This window comes from Danio rerio, chromosome 5 (genome assembly GCF_052040795.2).
Source record: "Danio rerio strain M-AB ecotype USA chromosome 5, GRCz13ab, whole genome shotgun sequence".
NCBI lineage: Eukaryota > Metazoa > Chordata > Actinopteri > Cypriniformes > Danionidae > Danio > Danio rerio.
This window is the reverse complement of record NC_141025.1, coordinates 34,883,255-34,905,965: the sequence shown is the minus strand read 5'-3', so window position 1 is coordinate 34,905,965 and position 22,711 is coordinate 34,883,255. Positions and strand designations below refer to the sequence as shown.

Here is a 22,711-nt window from a genome sequence, read left to right as displayed (position 1 = left end):
TGTGAAAAGTCACTTGTTTACTGAAGGGAGAGAGAGAGAGATTTTTGACAGATTCAAATAAAGGCATCTAGAGAATTTTTAATTGCATTTCAGAACTGTTAGCAGCTTAATTAGCACTTGACCTAAATGTGAGATTTCACTCTACAAATAGCTTTTCCTGATCAAAGTAACTGATTGTAGTGTGACTGTGGAGCTGAATGTAACCAGTTTTAATAGGTCTGCCACCTTATCTGGTTAGTGGTAATTCTGACCACTGCCATCGGCAATCATTAGATGTTCATTAGTTTCAATTTCATTCCCTCAGTGTCATTAGGGACATCATTAGAAGTCTATATAGTGTTTACTCAGCGTGTAACATCAAAACACAAAGCTCTGATCATAGAGAGGAAAAAAGAGACTAATAGTGCTGATTGCATTGCTTGTCTGTAAAAACGAAGATAAAAATAAAATTGAAAGAGAGAAACGAGATGCTTCTATGAGTAATAATTGTCTGGTGATGTAGGTGGTAACATTATCAAGTAGTAAACATATAAACAGACAAGCAGACAAGGAAGAGGAAATGAAGATAGCAGTGTTGATCACTTAAACTAAATGAAGATACATGTCTTCAAACTAACTCGGTAGGTGTGACATTGCCAAGTACCATGTAATCCTGGATTAACATTTGTGTTAAATTTTTGTTCAAAAATGAAATTCATACCTTTTCCCTACCCCTAAACCCATTGTAACTGTAAATTACTCCCAAAATCAGAGGGTAAGAACATATTTATATTGATTTATAAGAACCATGTAGAAGTAAATACACTCACCGGACAACTTTATTAGGTACATCTGTCCAACTGCTTGTTAACGCAAGAATTGTTCATTTCTAATCAGCCTATAACAGGGCAGCAACTCAATGCATTAATACATGCAGACATGGTCAAGACGATCTGCTGCAGTTCAAACCGAGCATAAGAATGGGGAGGAAAGGTGATTTAAGTGGGCTGGTCTGAGTATTTTCATTATATTCATCTCTAGGGTTTACAGAGAATGGTCGAAAAAGAGAAAATGTCCAGTGAGTGGCAGTCTAAACGCACAACACGTCCAACATTGAGGCAGTTGGGCTACAGCAGCAGAAGAACACACCAGGTGCCACTCCTGTCAGCTAAAATAGCAAACTGAGGCTACAATTCACACAGCCTCACCATAATTGGACAATAGAAGATTGGAAAAACGTTGCCTGGTCTGTTGAGTGTCGATTTCTACTACGACATTTGGATGGCAGGGTCAGAATTTGGTGTCAACAACATAAAAGCTTGTATCCATCTTGCCTTGTATCAACAGTTCAGGCTGGTGGTGGTGGTGTAATGGTGTGGGGGATATTTTCTTGGCATACTTTAGGCCTACTAGCACTAATTGAGCATCATGTCAACGCCACAGTCTACCTGAGTATTGTTGCTGTCCATGTCCATTTATGACCATAGTGTACCCATCTTCTGATGGCTACTTTCAGCAGGATATAATGCGCCATGTCATAAAGCGCAAATCATCTTTTACATGACAATGAGTTCCCTGTACTCAAATGGCCTCCATAGTCACCAGATCTCTTTTTGATAGAGCACCTTTGGGATGTGGTGTAACAGGAGATTCACATAATAATTGTGCAACCGACAAATCTGCAGCAACTGCGTGATGCTATCATGTCAATATGGCCCAAAATCTCTGAGCAATATTTCCAGTACCTTGTTGAATCTATGCCACCAAAGATTAAGGCAGTTCTGAAGGCAAAAGGGGGTCCAGCCTGGTACTAGTAAGGTGTACCTTATAAAGTGGCCATTGACTGTAAACCTAACCTTAAACTTATCACTTATTTCAGTTTGGCTGATTGTAATGAAATTGCTTGGTGAAACTCTACTAACCAATTAACTATACACAGATAGAGCACCAGCTGAGAACTGGACAACCCGTATCATAATTTATTTTTTTTAGTTTGTATTTTAAAAGTTGGGGCTTGAAAAAGTCTCATGCACCCCTAAAAAGGCTTTAGTGATCTTCCTGCTTGGTTCTTCTAAAATCTTTCACATGCTGGTTTCTTCTGAGTTGTGTAAGCGTGTGATGATTTTTTAATGAGAGGCTGGCTTCTGTTCTGCTCTTTGTGTCAAGTGTGCTGCTTCTCGGCTCTAGTAGAACTCAATCCTGACGTTTTTGCCTTCTCGACCACAGCCTGATGTCTGATTGGTCCAGTATCCGTCTGGAATTTAGCTTTCCCTGCTCTTAACCCCACCCTCCCTCTGCCCTGAGGGCGTCAATGAACAACGGCATTCCCTTACACAGCCGCGTGTACATGTGCGTGTATGTGTGTGCGTGTGTGTGTGTGTCTCCTGCATACAGCGAGAAGAGCAGTAGAAAAGTTATTTTCTTTTTTCAAAGAGACATACACTGCTTAAAAAGTCACAGCTAATGAGCGAAGTGCACAGGGAAAGTTTGTCTTTTTCTGGAAATGTTTTTTTGTTATTAGCCGGGCTTCTATTTTTGTTCTCTGTGAAGGAAAGACAATCCTTTTCCTCTTGCTCTCTCTTTCACACGTAACATATCCACACTCATTCTCTCTCTCTCTTTTCTTGCATGGCTTAGATCTTGTGTAAAGGGGAGGGTCTGAACTCTGTTTGCAGTGAATGCCCCTGCTGGAGTCTAGCGCTAGCATACACTCTCACTCTCTCACACACAAAACTACCATTCCCGCTAGAAAGAGAGAAAGAGGGAGTGTGTGTGTGTGTGTATGAATGAGAAGAAAGAGGAAAAGAGAGTTTGGATATAGCTGGACTCTATCTGGACTTTTTCTTCTGCTTCTCTTCGTGTGCTGATGAAGTGATGGTGTGAGATGTTTTTGCGCTCTTGGAGTAATTGAGAGGTAAGGGATTACTTTTCACTTCCCGCTGTTGTTTGTGGATCACTGACAGTGTGAGTGTGGACAGGTGAAAACTTATCAGAACTTAACAGAAACAAGAGTAAATCCTTTTAACTTTCCTCAGTGGTGGATTGGAGCTATAATGCTGAACCAAGTGTTTTATTGGCTAGTTCTTCTCACATTGTTTTGTCACTGTAAGAGTTATCTTTCTTATTTTTATTGGAAATCTAATAGCAACTAAAATTTTCCTTTTCAAAGTTTTGTTTCTGAACCAGGGTCAAGCCAAAACTATAACAAGATAGATGTTGCTGACTTGTCTCTGGTTAGTGTAGAAAGTGGAAGTCCATGAGGACCAGCTGAGAACTGGACAACCATAGATCATAGACATTGTAGTTTAGAATCAATGAGGTATATCAGGCTTGATTTGATCATTAAATAATGAAGTTGATTCCCTATGGAATTGTAGATAATAGAATAGATAAGTCTATGATATTACATTGAGAGTAGATAAATCATGGATATTGTTTTGGCAGATAAGTAAATCACTGAATTTGCTTTTTAAATCAATATATTATAGAAATTTTGATTCAGATAGAATTTTTTGTATCATAGAAATCATATAACATGCATTTAAGCTGTCTACTTTATTGTTTAAATAAATTTTGTAATGTAAAATATGAGGTTAATAATGTTCCATTGTAAATCATTGTAATGCATCGTTTTTATCCGCCTCTGCACTTAATATATACAAAAGAACATCTCAGAAATCAAGCTACTATAGCTGTTCAAAAATCCTACAGGTATGTATTGGTACTTCAGTGGGACCTTTTCGTGCCTAAAATATTCAAAAGTGTATCACCTGGAATATTTAGATACCACTAAGTATGGCTGTGCTATTGATCGAAATCGAATTGCAATCGCGATTTGAAATGTTGAGATTAGCTAATCGCAAGTGTCTGCGATATAAATATATATTATTTAATTTCCCCCACCCTGTGTCTTACTAGCCAATTGAGTGAGCACACTTTTGTTTAGCCAATCAGAATAGTACAACAGACTATGCGGAATGCCCACAATAAAACGAACAAACAGGAAAGCACAGGTGAGTGAGATGATGGCCTCTGCTGCTTCAAAAGCATTAATAGACCGAATAAAATCAAAGAAAAACAGCACAGGTAATTTGTAAGAGCTGTCGCAGAATTGTTGCCAGCACGAAAAAATACAACAAGCACCTAAAAAAGCACCACAGGCGGATATATAATGAGTGTGATTGAGCTAAAGCTTAACAAAAATTTTTTTTCACAAATCAAATTGAAATTGCTATTTCTGTCAAAAAATACAGTACCTCTGGTATTTAAACTGTTGTACACTAAATGCGATTTTAGTGGATGCCTTTACAGTGTAGTCATTTGTAAATCTTGGAAAAACGTATGATATTTTTTTGCTCATGAATGAGTTGCACAGTTTTACATTGTTTTGATGCTTGAAAGCCAATTTTCAACTTTTTAAAATAATCACAATAGCAGGCATGAAAAACATATCCTATCCGTAGGCCTGTCTCAATAAGGAGTTTTTGTAAAGAGAGATATTGTTGCAGAAATTGTTGTGATAAGCAATATTATTGTTATTTTGAGATTATTTTATGCCACTGATTATTGAATGATTATATAAAAGCATAGTAATGTAAATAGCCAAACACTTTAAAATGCTGATTATTATATTCAAATTCTATAATTTGATGTTAAGGGCAGTACGGTGGCGCAGTGGGTACCACAATTGCCTCAGCAAAAAGGTTGCTGGTTCGAGCCCTGGCTGGGCCAGTTGGCGTTTCTCTGTAAAATTTGCTTGTTCTCCACGTGTTCGCGTAAGTTTCCTCTGGGTGCTCTGGGTTCCCCCACAAGTCTAAAGACATGCGCTATAGGTGAATTGGGTAAGCTAAATTGTCAGTAGTGAATGTGTGTGAATGAGTGTGTATGGATTTTTCCCAATAATGGGTTGCAACTGGAAGGGCATCGATATATTGATTATTGTGACCTACCTATATGTTTTTGAAAACATAGTACAGATTACAGAGTTTTGATTATTTTGCAATTTTACTATAGTTTTCCAATTGAGCATTATGTAAGGCTGTCTACCATAAGTGAGAATGAAATGATTCACTCAGCGTGTGCTTATGACTTATCTCTGTATACCATTACAACACATACCAGTCTGTTGACCATTGTAGGGCAATGTGCAGGACTATTCACACATCATTGTTGCTCTATTAATAGCCTGAGACAGGGCAGGGAGTGAGCCTGCAGCTGAAGGGAAGGAAGTAGGCCTGGAGAGCATAGGGATTGCCTCGGGTCACTGCACCAGGGGCCCCCACACCGGCCATTCCCTCAAACTGACTTTTGAGAAATCTTGGTAGCAGCCAATGCTAAAAAAAGAGTGACATTGCAATAGTCCTTCATTAACATCTCTGCACATCTTCAATTAGGTAGTCTGCATATACAGTCTCAATAAGGCAAGCGCTTGTATAGTATAAGCAATTTATTAATGTTAGCCTGTCGTACCAGAAGAAAACAAAGAGACTGACAGGAAGCCAAAGAAAGAACAACAAACTCTGTGGCATAATGCAACACCGTCACAGCTGTGATATTATATATGGTCATCGTCTGAATGGGGGAAGGTATGAATGAAAATTAATAACTGGATCCCAAGAAACAGAGATTAGATAACACGTTCTCATTTCACTTGCAAAAACAAGCGTCTTGAGCGCTTTGAGTTTCCCCTTGTGTGAGTTATGACAGCACAGGTTTCTGGGTTTATTCAGTGGGGGACTTTACCTGTGGAATGTTAACTGCCTTCATTTCTCTTCCGTCACACGTTTTGTTTTTCTCCTCCCGCCGGCAAAACTCTCTCATCCCTTTCTCTACACGTCTGGTTCCAGCACTGCTTCTGTCAGTCAGAGCTCAACCAGCACCTAATGCTTTGACCTGCAAAGACCTGAAATTTTAACTGTGACTATGAAGACTTTGATTGGATTGGCGCACCGTTCAACTTAGATTCCCCCTTTGTATTACTGGTTACTGGATTAGATTTTATGCTTTTGGCAAACATTTTTATCTGAAGTGACAACTTTTCCAAAGTTTGGGCTGAGTAAAAAAGTTAAGCCAAGGTACATTAAATTGATTAAAGTGACAGGAAAGACATTTCTAATGGAAGCAAACAAGTAAAATGCATAAACTGTACATAATCTTCTGAAGAATCATGACAAAATACTAGTTGATAAGCTGCTAAATATTTAGCTTTTGCAATAAAAAAAAAAAAAGTAAACTAAAAAAGCTAAAAAGTCATTTTGTAGGGCGACAGTGGCGCACATTAGGTAGTGCTGTCGCCTCACAGCAAGAAGGTCACTGATTCGAGCCTCAGCTGGCTCAGTTGGCGTTTCTGTTTGGAGTTTGCATGTTCTCCCTGCGCGTGAGGTTTCCTCCTAGTGCTCCGGTTTCCACAACAGTCCAAAGACATGCGGTACAGGTGAATTGGGTAAGCTAAATTGTCCATAGTGTATGAGTGTGTATGAATGTTTTCCACAGATGAGTTGCAGCTGGAAGGGCATCCGCTGCGTAAAACTATATGCTGGATAAGTTGGCGGTTTATTTCGCTGTGGTGACAGATTAATAAAGGGACTAAACCAAAAAGAAAATTAATAAGATAAGATAAGATAAGATAGTCTGACAACAGCCAGTGCTCCACACAGAGATCTGATCATCATCTAGTCTGTCTGGAATGAAATGAAGAAACAAAACAAACTGAGACCAACTAAATCCAGAACAAAATTGGCAACATCTTTACAATGCTTTGTCCAATGTCCAGTTGTCTTAGAAACTTTCCAAAAAAGTTTTCAATGTACACTTTTTTTTTTCTAGAAACAGACATCCTCACCCATTGCTCACTGTGATGAGTGTCATCTGGTTACATCAAATGTCATACAGTACGCTGACTGGATGTCATGACAGCAACTTCGCACAAGAAATTAAAAAATATCGCCTTCAGTTTCCTTTTACACCATTGATGAAAAGACATTAAAGAGGAGTTCAGAAGTGCTGTTCTAGAGCAATGAATTCTGAAACAACTGTTTAGACCGAAGATGCATTGCAAAACATCTGGCCTCTGTCAGGTTTAGGAACATAATTAGAAACCCAAATCAAAATTAAAAAGGCAAAATTATACAAATATAAAAAATACACTGATTTTATGCCGCTTTTTTTGACAGTCTGAATGTAGCTCAAAAATATGTTTTTTCTCTCACCAAATTGTCTATTATCTCCTGTAGTATGTTTATGCAAATATGCTTTATTTTCTCTCCTCTTCCAGTTTTTATTAACAGCCTATACTGTGGGGCATTTTTGAAAAAATTTTTTTTTTAAAAATGAGCATTTTTAATGGGGCATAAAAATAGGATATGCGTGTATGTTTGTGTAAATATTTACACATTTACATATACAGTAAATATGTGAATGCAGTCAGCTAAAAGAAAGACAGAACAATACACTTTAAATCTATAATGCACAGTATATGGGATATTATTCCCAAATTAAAATGGGTTCTTAGTGTCATTTTAGTAATTTACTCAGTGTAATATGTTTTCTTTTTCGCAGTGTGTTTAGACTTGCTTGCTTTTAAAGAGAAAGTCATGAAACAGTAGTGGAATTTGTCAGTCTTTGTAATCTCTCCTTGAATGTGCTTGTTATAGACATGGCTAGAAAAAGAAAATCGTGTGTGTGTGTGTGTGTGTGTGTGTCTGTGTGTGTGTGTGTGTGTGTGTGTGTGTGTGTGTGTGTGTGTGTGTGTGTGTGTGTGTGTGTGTGTGTGTGTGTGTGCATGAAACAGGATGCTCATTGTTCTCTCCTTGTTACAAACAATCAGTTGGTCATCAGATCCTTTCACGATTGGTCAAACGGAATCTGTTAATGAAGTGCCACTAACTGGAGCTACAGTATTATGGCAGAGTGAGTCACACATGCTCACAAACAGAAGCTGATGATGACAAGCATGTCTGTTTGCATTATGGACAAGTCACACGCTTCATGACGCTCTCTAAACAAAATTGTATCCAGTTATTTTTTTATTATTTAATTTTTTATTGCAATTTTGTGGAAACCAGGGGACTTTGTGCAATGTTTACCCAGCAGCTAAAGTGTGGTTATTTGTCATTGTCATAGTAGTGTGTGTGAGGCAAAGGAAGCTCTAGTGGGCATTGCAATGCTGCGAGTGACGTGTTTGACACTTTGACCTGGGCATCCACTCAGACACAGACACACACATTCTTGCACACACACAAACAATGCATAGATCCTCAAAAAAACAGGAAAAGACATTCATGGTTGGTCCATTCTACTTTACAGATTGGTACAGCATTCAACACATGGTTCTGACTCAGTAATGACTATCAAGGTGCAGATTGTAAATCCAGTCTGTTGTTCCTCAGGGAGTGTTTGTACTTCATAAAATCAAATGGCTCACAGTTGTTTAGGAGAAACAGACACACGTTGCTGTCACAAACAGAGGCATTTTAGAAAGCACCTGGGACAAGCTCTGACACATGTACACTGGCATTCTTTACATTTTAACCCTGACACACACACACACACACACATATGTATACAAACGGTGCAAGGTCACAACAGGAAAACTGAAGAATGTGCATCATTTCCACTGGTGCCCTCCAACTTCCTTCATCACTTTGCGTACACACACACCCACCCAAATAGGCTTACAGTCACACACATAGAGGTATGCGGTTTGTTATAAGCTGTGATGGTGGCGTTACTATTTTTAAGGGGGTAGAAAGGGTATGTACTATTTAGTCACTGGTCTTATGAAGTCGAATAAATGTGACCAATTTTTTATTATTTTTCTGCCAGAGCTTTAATGAAAGCCTTTGACATAAGTGTAGGAGGTTCAATGGCTACCGGTTTCTTACAATAATCATTTGCACAATGTAGCACCCAAATAATAATTAACTACAGTATGTAAATACTTTATATTTGGCATTACTGTTGAAGTTTATATATATATATATATATATATATATATATATATATATATATATATATATATATATATATATATATATATATATGCATGTATGTATATATGCATGTATGTACATTTTATATACATTTCGATAAAACTAGTAATCCAAGTTTGTAATCTAGTAATCTAAAGTTAAAGGTGCTGTACTGTATGTACGTTTTTGAGTCTTCTAAAGCAAGGGTCACCAACCTTTTTGAAACTGAGAGCGACTTCTTGGATACCGATTAATGTGAAGGGCTACCAGTTTGATGCACACTTCTTCACCAATTTCTCAATTTACTTTTAATTATATGTTATTATTAATAATTAATGATATTCATCTATGTGAAGACACCGATCGTTAATGATTTTTCACAGTAGTTGTAAACAATGATTTAACAAGGTAGGAAACAGATAGATATTAATATGCAACACTTTATTAGTCTAAAATAGGTTTTAAAGATTATTTTTAATTTTTATTTTCAATTTTACACCAATGGATGTGTGATTTTAAAAGAATAGCTACAAAAAATATTCGATGCTGCTTACTGGTATGTGGTGCTATGGTGAGCTATTTTTAGAACAGGTCCGCGGGCAACTCATGTGATCCAGGTAGCCCGCAGGCACCATGTTGGTGACCTCTGTTCTAAAGCATAAAAATACCACAATATGTTTGCTGATATTTAAGAAACATGCCAAGTGAACATTCTTGTTTATGTGTAAAACAATTCTGAAGTCAGATATTCTGCTTTGAAAATGAACGTTACGTGCCAGAATGTCTGTCTTTGCTTTGGTCCCTTTAATCGGCCCAATGCCCGTTTAGCCAATTATATTCCAGTACCCTGGGTTGCCTTGGTGGAAAATAGTGTATTTCATTCATTCAGTCAAGAAGGCTTTTAAAGCTTGCGTCTGCAACTGAAAATGCGACCTCCGGTGGACAGTAACAGCTTCCAAAATGAGACGCAGATTCAGAGTTCCACTTGAGGTTGTTATTGATTTCCAAATATCATAAAGTAGAGCTGAAGATCTTTGCCCGGACCCGACAGGTTTAAGAGCGCTAAATAGCAATGTACAGCAAGCTGACAGGAAAGATGACGAGGTCACTCACTACATTAAACCGATTTCATGGAAAATGAAATTGATGTTCTTGGTTGGTGTAAGATGATCAAACAATCCTACCCAAAACATGATAAACTAGACAGAACAGTTTGCATCCCAGCCAGTAGCAGCAGCATTGAAAGGGTGTTCACTTCAGTCCTGCTCAGTGAGCGCAGGACTGTGCTAAAGCCATCGAAAGGGGATCCAATAATGTTCCTCCACAAAAACACGTAGTCTAAACTTGGCGAGTAATTCAATTACAACTAAATAATAATCAAACTATAAAATCAGTGTAGTCAGAGTATATAGGCTAATATTAGCATTCTTTTTTATTCAGCTTCACCGTCACCTTAGTACCAGATTGTGAAGAGAAGTGGCACAACAAATCCCACAGAGCCTTTATCTTAATTTCGTTATTGCCAAATACCAAATAAATCAAACGGTTTATTTTATTTTTAAGATTTGAGGTGAACTATCTGCTGCTGCTTTCAGTAGTATAGCAATAAATGTCATGGCATTCAAACATACATTTTTAGCATATAACACTGATAAAGCGTATGAGGTGAATTGTCAGTTTTCTGTTGTTCAGTTGCAAGAAATAGAAGCTGTTTCTAAAACATAAATTTCAGGCTTTGGTTAGAACCAAAACTACTTTTAATATGGAAAACATTCCTCTTATCACGTGCCAATATTTTTCTTGAATGCAATTTAAATCAGCCTTAAATCACCCTTTTGGCTTATCTAGTCAGACTCGCTCCTGTTATTAGCCCCTTTCACACATACAGACCTTTCCGGAAAATTGCCGGCAATTTTCCGGAAAGGTTGTATGTGTGAACAGGTCCTTTTTGAAAATACCGGTAAATTCGTTCTGGCTATTTTCCGGAAAGAGAAGTTGTAACATTACCGGCAATTTGCCGGAATGCTGCGCTGAGTGAATGCAGAAGGAAGATTCCCGTAATAAGCGCGTGCACGTCTAGAACGTGCTGACGTGAGACGTCTGCTTTAGCCAATCACAACAGTCAGACGCATTTACGTCCGCGCGGTTTGTGAGGATAAAACCCTTTGAATATTTTTCCAGACACATTTAGCTGCTAGAAGTTAGTCAGATCACCTTTATATGTTCTTCTTTATGCCAACTGTGTAAATAATCATCGATGAGATGCCTATGATAAGCCGTTGTTTGTTTACCTTCAAGCTTTGCGTGTGCTTGTGAAACAGCCTGTGAGCGCCTGCACACGCACATATTATGAACATCTCGACATGCGAAAGTGATCCTGCGAAAGTTGTTCACAATATTGATCATCCACAGAGTTTTTAATTTAGTCAAATGTTTGCAAATACAAGCGCAGCCGTTTAAAACTCATTTGTGGTGAATGATGTCAGAATTTACTGGTATTTTGGAATGGATGTGTGAATGCTCTTTTCCGGAAAATTTCCATAACGTCCTCGCCTGTGTGAACAGCGCTTTTTTCAATATACTGGTAAAGTCTTTCCGGAAATTTTCCAGATATTTACCGGTATCACTGTGTGAAAGGGGCTATTGTCCAAAATCTGGCAACCGGCTCTTATGTTTTAAATCAAAAGTGCAATACCTAGTTCAACCACTGGGTGTCAAACTTACCTACTGTACCTTTAAGTCTGGTCAAGTGTTATAATAAATGTGCATTTTGATTTTATTTTTTTATTTTTTATTATGTCATCTCTAGTTTTTTACTTCTTAACTTACCCATCCAAAAATACATCAAGGTGAACTATTTAAATCTAACAGAATCTTTGCTTCATACTTGAAATAAATAGCAAGACTTTGAAATTGTATGTGATCTTTACTGCAGTGAGTTTGAATATGCATATTCATACATAATTTCACCCATGATGAGCAACATAGTCGTGATCAAACTTTTTCCTCTTGCTTAGGGTTAAAATATGAAAACTGCAGTACATGCACATAAAAATGCAGAGGTTTTCAAAGTATGGTGCAAATGTCTATTCTAGAGAGTATGATGATATCAGTTAAGAATTGTCTGCTGTTTAGCTGCAAATTTATCCAAGCAGCACACAAATACATAACCAAGCAAGAGTAGCAAAGACACATGCATGAATGTGAAGGAAGATTGGGACGTGTTTGAGCCATTCACAGCACAATAAACCAGGAACCAGAACTGAATTCAGCGCTGGGAGGCGGCACACATCACAGCAAGCACACAGAAAGACAGGAGAGCTGAGTTCAGTTTGCTTTTTTGGCTTGATGCTGTCAGGTACATGCATGTGTGTTAAAATGCCTTGCTGAGCACTAAAATAAACATAAAACAGATAATCTAGTTTGCCCAATGTTTACTATCACTTCAGACATAAGTCAGTTATTAGATTAGACTAGATTATCTGTTTTATAGTGACAGCAGCCTTACGCTGTCACCAAAAATCAAGGGAAAAAAACATCTACTGCTTTTAATTAAACATTATTTTATTGCTAGTATATTGGTAGTATGTATTTGCACATGTGTATATATATATCCTCTGAAATAAAGACTGAAGTTAATAGGGAGGGCAATTACAGTATGATTTAACTTCACTGCCACTACTCATTCCACTATACTACTTTCTTTCTTAGAGACTTGGACCACCTGCAACCTATATGATTTTCATTATTTACTGTATAATGTGTTGCAAAAAGCAAGTATAACATGTTCATTCTCAACATTCAAGTCATTTGGTGTTTGTTTGTGGATACTAAACAATGACACAAGAGATGTTGTTGTCTCTGATCCAGCATGTGACTGAGCTGCTCACGATAGTGACTCAGTGTCTCTATTAATTCAGTTCATTGTTGTTCACCATTTACAGTTCCATCATTTCAGTTTTAATATGACTGTTTTAAGAGTAGGGCATTATTTTTTTTTTTAAATTGTGTGTGTATGTATATATATATATATATATATATATATATATATATATATATATATATATATATATATATATATATATATGTATATGTGTGTGTGTGTGTGTGTGTGTGTGTGTGTATATATATATATATATATATATATATATATATATATATATATATATATATATATATATATATATATATATATATATATATATATATATATATATAAAAATATATATATATATATATATATAAAATGTTGATGTATAATGATTCAGCTGATGTCAGAATTATTAGCCCCCTGTTTATTTTTCCCCTAATTTCTACTTAATACAGAGAAAAAAAATTCAACACATTTCTAAACACAATAGTTATAATAACTAATTTTTAATAACTGATTTATTTTATCTTTAATATGATGACATTATATAATATTTTACTTATTTTTTAAGATATTTTTTAAGACACCTCTATACAGCTTAAAGTGGCATTTAAAGGCTTAACTAGGTTAATTAGGTTAACTAGGGAGGTTAGGGTAATTAGGCAAGTTGTTGTATAAGGATGGTTTGTTCTGTAGACTATCGAAAAACAATATAGCTTAAAGGGGCTAATAATATTGACCTTAAAATGACGTTTAAAAAAATAAAAACTGTTTTTTTTTCTTGCTGAAATAAAACAAACAAGACTTTCTCCAGAAGAAAAAATATTATCAGACATACTGTGAAAATGTCCTTCACAAAAGCACATTTGTGAATAAAGCACTGTTTCCATTCAGTCAAACAAAAATGCCACTTCCTGAAAAACTGGTGCCAAATATTAAAAAGAAAATGGAATTTGCTGTAGTAGGAGAAGCCACTGTGGGCTTTTTTCTATAATAAATTACTTGCACCTCAGAACATAAAGTTGAAACGCAATGGATATCCAGTGGCTTTTGGATCCTTGGGAGTGCAGCTGCTCAAGACCATTCTGAAGATAAGAAATTTTACAAAAGCACTTTAATGAAGGACTTTGGCTGAGGGATTTTAGAATGACTAAAATAAATTTTCAATGTTTTGCAAAATGATCAGTTTGCTGATTTGTCCGTTAACGCTTTCCCATCACACACATAATTGCCTTTACATGATCTGGTAAAACAAAATCAAATGACTTTTTTGATGCGCATGTAGGGTTGTAACGGTATGAATTTTTCACGGTATGATAATCGTCTAAAACAATACCACGGTTTGACGGTTTCGCGGTATACGGTATGTCACAAATGTTACAAAATAATAGAACAGTGAAGCAAATTTGACTTTTTCCAAATAATATATTTTTAGTTACTATAAACAACACCACTTACAATGAACAAATAAAAATAAGAAAATAATAAATAATGTGTCAAAGTCCAAATAAAGTCCAAATAAACATGATGCAAATCCTCAGTAAAAAATAGATATAAATATTTACTATACTATAAATAGTTACATAACAAAACTAGATTCAATATGGAACATCCTTAGGTTTTATGTGCCAGCATGGATATGGTTGTCTGTGGATATGGATTTGGATATGGTTGTCTGCAATGCAGACAAACAGCTGCATCTTCATTTGCGTCTTTTGAAAACAGCAAGAGCAGCAGTTCATCTTTGCTGTGTCACTGTTTTGTCATGTTTCTGTGCTGCTGTGCATGCAAAAGTACTTAGTATGAGAATTATTTCATGCAAAACTTTTTTTTTTTGCGTTTTATTTAGCCGCGCATAAATGTATGCCTATCTCTCATTCCGTGTTGTTCAAAAAGCTTGGTCCACAAACAAAAGCGAAACCTATGCTTATTGGTTGTGATATAGCGAGTTTGAACCAATCTGGGCATGGAGGAGGGACAATGCATCAATGTATCATGTCTGATTTGTCCGGAGACACAGTGACGAGCGTTTCTTTGTCAAATCAGCGTTGTCAAATGTTGATGACGTAACCACACTGATTCCGGAGCCTCTGAAAGTCCGAATGTTATGTGATACAGCACTGGAAAGATGAGATTCTCTTCTTTATGCCAATCTTTGAATTGTATGAATCGGATCAGCGGATCAAAAGTTATTAAACATTTAAGAGCAATACTTATTTTTAGCCGCGGGCGGCTGTCTCGGTCTTTAAGGGTTAAAATCGTTGATATGCAATTGTTCATGTTATGATAATCGTGCACGTTCAAATCGTGGTAAACCGTCATACCGGTATATTGTTACAACCCTATGCGCATGCTGGAATTTATTTAGTACATTTGTTTTTATTGTAGTTTATGCACATTGCAAAAAAATCTATAAAAGGTTTGTTCTACACAGTTGTGTGCATGTTTATTTTATTTTATTTTTTTTACATTTTCAAACATTTATGTGCATCTGTATGTCTCCATTTAACATTTTTATATGATTTTTAACAAAATGCATATACCCTGAAAAAAATTATTCAAAGATGATTCCTTGGATTTACTATTTTTTAAAGTGGTTGTTTTGGTTTAGTTGTAAACTATTTATTTGGCCTGGATTTAAACAAACAAATTAAGTTGAACTTGACTAAATTTAATTTTTTGTTTAAATTCAAGCCATATAAATTGTTTGCAACAGTTTTGGAGAAATCATTTTTTTTAGTGTACACAGGGGGGTGGAAATATAGTTAATTATCTTTAAATCATAATTATCGCATACATTATTGTAGCATAATCGGCCGATATTTTTTGATAGACTCACAATAAAGTTTATTTATTCGGTGCTTCTTATCAAAAGTTTAAAATTCTACACTAATGCAATGTGACTTTTCTTACTTTTTCTATAATGACCATAAATTGACCCTGTGTGTATGAGATCTGTGATGCAGTGTTTATGTGTTCCTACGTGTGTGTGCATGTGTGCGTGCTTGTGTGTGCGTACGTGTGTGTTCATGTGATTACTTTTGTAGGATTGTTTGCCGTATTGCAGAGCATTGCATAACAATCTGTCAGAGATACTGACACATGACTCAGATTATCAAAGCTCTCTACCTCATCTACATAAAGAAAAGAAACATAAAAACATTTGATTAAAGAATGACTGATTTTACTCTGGCGTAGAGATGACAAGTAATTAAAATTTCAAAGATACTGACAAGAGTGAAGGTTTTTGAATAGAGCATGTGCACATTTCATAAAGGTAGACCGCAGCTCAATGAGTTTAATTAGAGAAGCTGAAATGTTTTCCACTTCTTTTCAGCTCTCTCTCTCTCTCTCTCTCTCTCTCTCCCTCTCTCTCTCTCTCTCTCTCTCTCCCTCTCTCTCTCTCTCTCTCTCTCTCTCTCTTTCTTTCTCTCTCTCTCTCTCGCTTTTATTTAATACACAATATCAATACATGATTAGATGTTCACATATAGCTTGTGTAACCAAAACTTGAATTGTGCTTGTATTATTATACTTTTTTTATGTCGCTTTAACAGCAACTCTTTAAAGGAGACATATTATGCCCATTTTTACAAGATGTAAAATAAGTCCTTAGGATGTCCCTAGAGTGTGTATGTGAAGATTCAGCTCAAAATATTGTCATTTTTGTGACTTGTGACTATAAATTAAAATGAGTCTGTGCTCTCTCTTCAAAAGAGGGTGGAGCTACAAATGCCCATGTGTCAGCATAACATCCTATGGTAAGGAGGGAGAAATCGCCACTAGTAATCGGTGGATCTTTCCACCTCTGATGAAATGTACAAAGGGAAAAAATTTGTTGAAGTGTTTCTGCAGACTCTAGGTTTGGGCGATGTCGACCAATTTGGAATCGTACAATGTCTAAGGTGAAACATTGTGATCGACGATAGCATCGTTGTCCTAGGCAGCAAATTAATTATTTATGAATAAGGAATTCATCCCTAACAAATTAATTATTTGTAGCCTACTGTTTCAACTACCTGACTTGCAGGGTCTTTCTTTTACCCATAACCAAATAAATTAATAAATAAAGATAAGTTACACACAAATTACCACCTGTTTATCACTTTTTTTGCAGGACTCTGGCATGAATAGGCAGAGTGATCTGTGTCATTATAATGGTGTCGACAAACTTGGTTGGTAAAAAAGGTGCACAACAAACAGGAACCAACCAACAGTATATGAGGTTTTCACAAAAATGACTAAGTACAAGCATGAAAGTGAAAGATTGAAGCAGTGTACTGACGCTGTGACATGTTACCTGATAGATTCAAAAGAACAAAGAGTCATTAGATAGAGACAAAATGAATTAAATGTCATGTTTAACAACTATAGTGAGATGCGATTAGGGTTGGGTATATGTATATACCAATGTATATACATATACCCAAGATATATGTATGTATACCAGGTCTGTGTATATATATATATATATATATATATATATATATATATATATATATATATATATATATATATATATATATATGTATATGTATATGTATATATATATATATATATATATATATATATATATATATATATATATATATGTATATGTATATATGTATATATATGTATGTGTGTGTGTGTGTATATATATATATATATATATATATATATATATATATATATATATATATATATATATATATATATATATATATATATGTGTGTATATATATATATATATATATATATATATATATATATATATATATATATATATATATATATATATATATATGTATATATATATACAGGGCTCGAAATTGCGACCATTTTGGTCGCATATTCGCCCGAAAATTAATCTATGCGACCTCATAATATATTTGGGCGCATTAGTGCGACTGCAGATAATGGTTGTAGTGCGACCTGTTTTGATTTTTTGTAAAAACGTCCTGAATCGCTCTTCCCTGCCGCTATATTGGTTCATATTAGCTGTCATTCACTCACGGTATTCCGCTGTCAGATGACAGGGAAGGAGCTTTTATGACAACGGGAAATGCAAACGGCTAAAGAGTAAAGACTTAAAGCACACAGGTTTGCAAACCCCACCTAAAGTTGAGGCGCAGATGAAAGCGATCATGACACGTCACGTGGTGAATAATGATCCGCCAGCTGAGATCAATCAAGAACACGCTTCTTGGAGAAGGTGCCCGAATCTCCATGCGTTGCATTCACTGTGTGTTCAGCGCAAATGTCCGCTAAAAGTCAAATCTAATACTGTACATATCATCGCCAAAGAAGCTCGCCTTTACTAAGTTTACACTGAAACTGCGGCTCATAACAAAGACCGGTATTGCGCCGATGGTTAGCGCAAGAATCCTGCTCTGCCTGCTCATAAAATAGGTCGGCTGACTCGCCTGCCTTTCCACTAACACAGAAAAATGAAAATCAGCTCAGACTGAACATTTAAATTGACACAAACTGAAACCAAAACTTTTAAAGAGTGATAGAAGTGAGACTTTACTTACTTTCTTTTGTCTATTCTTTTTTGAGGTGTATATTATTTTTTTATTTATTTACTGATGACTGCTTTGCAGCTTTCATCATTGAATTGAATGATTTATTATAATCTTTTGTTTGTTTTGTAGCAGAAATATTATTTATTAAATTGACATGCATATAAAAACAGCAGTACAAAATAAATATTTCTTACTGCAATGCTTCATTTTTGTTTGATGCAAACTATTGTTTGAAACTGCCTCTGTGGCTTAGATCTTTTATGCTTTTCAAAGGATATTCAAAAACACGCTACAGAGTGTTAGCATTCATGACACTGACATATTTAAATGTTGAGGAGCAAGCTTATCGGCTGCTGAATCCGAAACATTTTAAATATTTTGGAACAGTAAATATGTCAAGTTAAATAAATCAAATGGGTCATTGACATCTGTTGACTTCATTATTTGCAGGAACACAGATTTTATTTTATTTTTTTTACAATTTAAAACAGCATTTTTGGATATCGTTTTAAAACCTTGAATTGTTCTAAATTGCAGTATACCTTATAAAATGGTTATCGTCCCTAGCCTAGATAGGACCAATCAGCATGCATGCTCAATAGTGTTTTATGACAGAAGTTTGAATTATTAGTTGACTGTCTGCTTAATACAATTTTTCTACTAACCAAAACAGTCTGCTAGTTGAAATGTTTTTGGCTTAATGTGAAGTTGTTTTTATAAGAGTGGCGAAGTGCTTAGGATTTGGGTATCTAAAAATGCTGTTTTTACGCCTCCTCAAAACATTTGCAAAAGCTTGGGGGAGACGGTGTGGAGAAAACTAGGTCATCTGCTGCTGTATGTTAGTGAATTTTGGTTTGTAGTTAGAGGAATAGTATTGAGGAAAACAAAAATAACAAATAATGACCTCTTCCTACAGGTTAATCTCTCTGTTTGTCTGTTCTGATACACACATTGATAAACGGATTTGTTTGCTACTTGACGGGAGACAATTACATCAAAGAAATGAATATGATTATCTGTAGCCTAAAATGAACACTCAGCAAGCACCGAATGCTAAAATGAAAAAATTGTTGAATCGTTTTACCTGCTAGTTGGCTGAGAACATTTGAAAAATTATGACAAAGCCTGAAATGTGCAGTTAAGCCCATTTAGCATTATATTCCAAGAGTGTTTGTATTGTCAGGGTTTTTCAGATTGTGGGTCATATTTGGACTTTTCATTTTGACAGATATACAGCATCATATGATGTGGGAGGTGCAGGGATATGTGAGAACTGATTAATGGCATGGGACTAAAACTAAAAGCCTGAGAAAGGAAGAGTGTATTTAAGCATTATATAAAGATCAAGAGCACAGATGAAGATGATTTTAACAGTCATTCATTATTAAATATCTGATTATTAAAGCTATGCAAAGTGAAGAGTAAAATAGAGACACCTCTGTCACATATTCACACTGAACTGCTCTGAATAGGGTTTATTTGAAAAATAAAGTAATATCGCAGCAGATTATTTAATTATTATAAATAGTGGTACTATCAAGAGTCTTACATTATAATCTTATATAATATTACTTAGATATTTGTGTCTTAAGTGATCTCATGTTCAGATTACTTGATTGATGATCAGCTAATGTTAGCATGTGCTTTGGATAGTATGCTTTGACAAGTTATACAGGCAGCTAAACATTTCACAAACTGCCATGTTTCTTCAGTTTGCCTCCCACAATATCCTACACGATCGGGAGAGCCTCAGTGTAGGAGTTTCTCTGTCAGGAGATATAAATTGGGCATAAACCAGCCTAACACTCCTGTAGTGTGAGACACATTTTCACAGTGGCCTCTAGTGGTAAAAAATTGCAGGTTGGTGCCTGGATCCCAAATAATTGAAATATATATTTTTGGTGTTCTAGAAGCATAACTTTGTATTACAAGTACTGCACTGTGCTGCTTTATTTATTTATTTATTTATTTATTTTATTTTATTTTATTTACTTTTTCAGGACTTGTAAATCAACTAATTATTTTGTTATTTATAAGATCCTTTTATCGGTTTAATTAATACATACAATCTCTGATTGTGGTTATTTGATCTAATTACAATAATATTAGATAACCATGATACATTTTGAATTAAGGGAAAGTAAAGGGGGTAATTGATAGTTAAGGACTAACATTATTAATGATCAAAAATGCTCAATTTTAACTGTTAACATTTAAGTCGGTCATTCTAAATGCCGTAAGTTATTACTTATTATTGCCGTAAGATTGTTTACAAAAACAATCAAAAGTAAAAAAAAATATATAAATTGTTTTGTTTTCAGTTTTTCCGAGCTTCAGTTTGAAGGTAGACCTAAAACCACTGCATTAAAGAAAATCACGTGGTCCTTTTTTTTCCCCAAAAAAATAAAAAATAAAACCGTAATTATATAATGAAGCACAATTGTTATACATTCAATCCTATAATTTCATTTTATGATGATAATATGAGCATAACCTAATTAAGAAGAATTTACAAACTAAACAGCAATATAATGATGTGCAGGTGTGTTTATGAGTGTTTCCACCTGCTTTGTGTGGATTATTTCTGCACTTTTTAGTCTCCAGAAGATGGCGCTGTGTGCACAATGGAGAAAATCTGCCAGTCGTCTCCAGCGGTTTAATATAAAAACATGTTGCCAAGACCACACACATGTCTGTGTATTCAGTGCACGTATACAATACCCAGAAACCGGTTTGCATGGAGGAATATAAGAAACACTCCAGGTCCAGTCCTCCACTGGTTTCAGTTGTCGAGAGAATGCAGTTTTAGCAGCCATTCATGAGCACAGTTTGTCTATATTATATGTTTAAGTGAAGCTTTTTAAATCCAGGGTGTACATTAGTCTGTGAGCTTACTCCTAGATACTATTTTTTTAAAGGTTAATAAAAGATAAATCTCTTTCTTATCATCTGAGATTTCAGTGTGGATTTAATGATTATGTTTGTGATTAAGTTGTATACAGAACATCGTAAGTGTAAGTACAGTAAGACTGCCTGTTTTTTTATTTGGCGACTCCTGAAATAATATGAATACTTATATCATGTACAGTATATTATACAATAAAATGTACTTCTTCAAAAAATCGATTCTAATCATTAGTATTATTTAAAGCAGTATTGTTTGGCTTCACATTGTTTGGTAATAAGATAATATTTTGAAGAACAACACTCAGCACAGTGGTTTCTCTTCATAGCCCACCATTAACCATTAAAGGAATTCGAGATGACCAGTTTGGCTATCTAGTGATCTGTTATTGCATGACAACAACTGCTACAAATGAACCTTTCTGTAAAAGTACTGACCCACTGAATCATGTTCTTGTTACTGATAGGTGTGGTTGTGGTTTATTAGTCACACTTTATTTTAATATACAATTCATGTTATTAGTAAACCATAATTAAAATGTTTAGCTCAAACTACTATTTTGCTGCTTATTAGTAGTTCGTAAAGTAGTAGTTGTGTTTAGGTATTGAATTAGGGATGTAAAATAAGATCATACTTTTCAAGTGATGATAAACAGTTAATATCTTAAAATTATGCAGGCGATAAGTAGTAAATGGTGTGAATTGTTAAATAAACTGAAGTGTTTATCGTTTAATTATAAAAGGTTTGCATTTGTGACAAGATTTGGTCAGTTAACTGACATTTATGCATGACCATACTTGCAGTACTTAGATGTACCTGTAAGCAGCAGCATGGATTAAATATCCTACTGAAGATGCTTTTTTTCTGCTCGTTTTCTGCTGTCTAAATCACAGGGGGAAAATTTGTGTAAGCAGGAAAGGGTGTAAGATTTTGAATTTTCTTTCATTCATTCATTCATTCCTTTTGTTTTCGGCTTAATCAGGGGTCGCCACAGTGGAATGAACCGCCAATATATCAACCATATGATATATACTGCGGATGCCCTTCCAGCTGCAACCCATCAGAGGACGACATCCATACACTCTGTCACACACACACACTATGGCCAATTTAGTTTATTCAGTTTACCTATACCACGTTTTTGGACCTACGGTTATGAATGGAAAGCTGTAATGTAGCTGTGGCTTGATCAATTTTGGCGTGACACCCCACCATGGAAGAATGAATGTAGCCGAAACCATGGAGTATGTTTACATTGACACCAATACTCAGATTTTTAATACGATTAAGACAATACTATGTAAACAGTGATTTTTGTGGAGTATTCCTATTTTAGGATGAACACACAGCAGTTGTCAGGCGTTTTACAAACCAATGAGAATGGCTTCAAGCAAGGGAGCACATTTTTGGTGCAAGCGGGAAATGGTGACTATGCCGAGATTTCACACAACCAGTCCTTACTGCATACTCTCATCCAGAG

At 35.5% G+C, this 22,711-nt stretch overlaps 1 protein-coding gene across 3 annotated transcripts in view; it reads left to right on the top strand.

The window, feature by feature from the left end:
- The window catches only part of dab2ipb (DAB2 interacting protein b), a 191,903-nt gene that overhangs the window by 16,836 nt on the left and 152,356 nt on the right, over window positions 1-22,711 (top strand). The window contains exon 1 of one of the 3 annotated variants that reach the window (XM_087252100.1): window positions 2,682-2,893. The exons of the other annotated variants lie outside the window; for them this stretch is intronic. The gene's annotated coding sequence lies outside the window, so the exon portion shown is untranslated. Of the gene's footprint in view, window positions 1-2,681; window positions 2,894-22,711 lie in introns of those variants that run through there. 3 annotated transcript variants of the gene reach the window in all.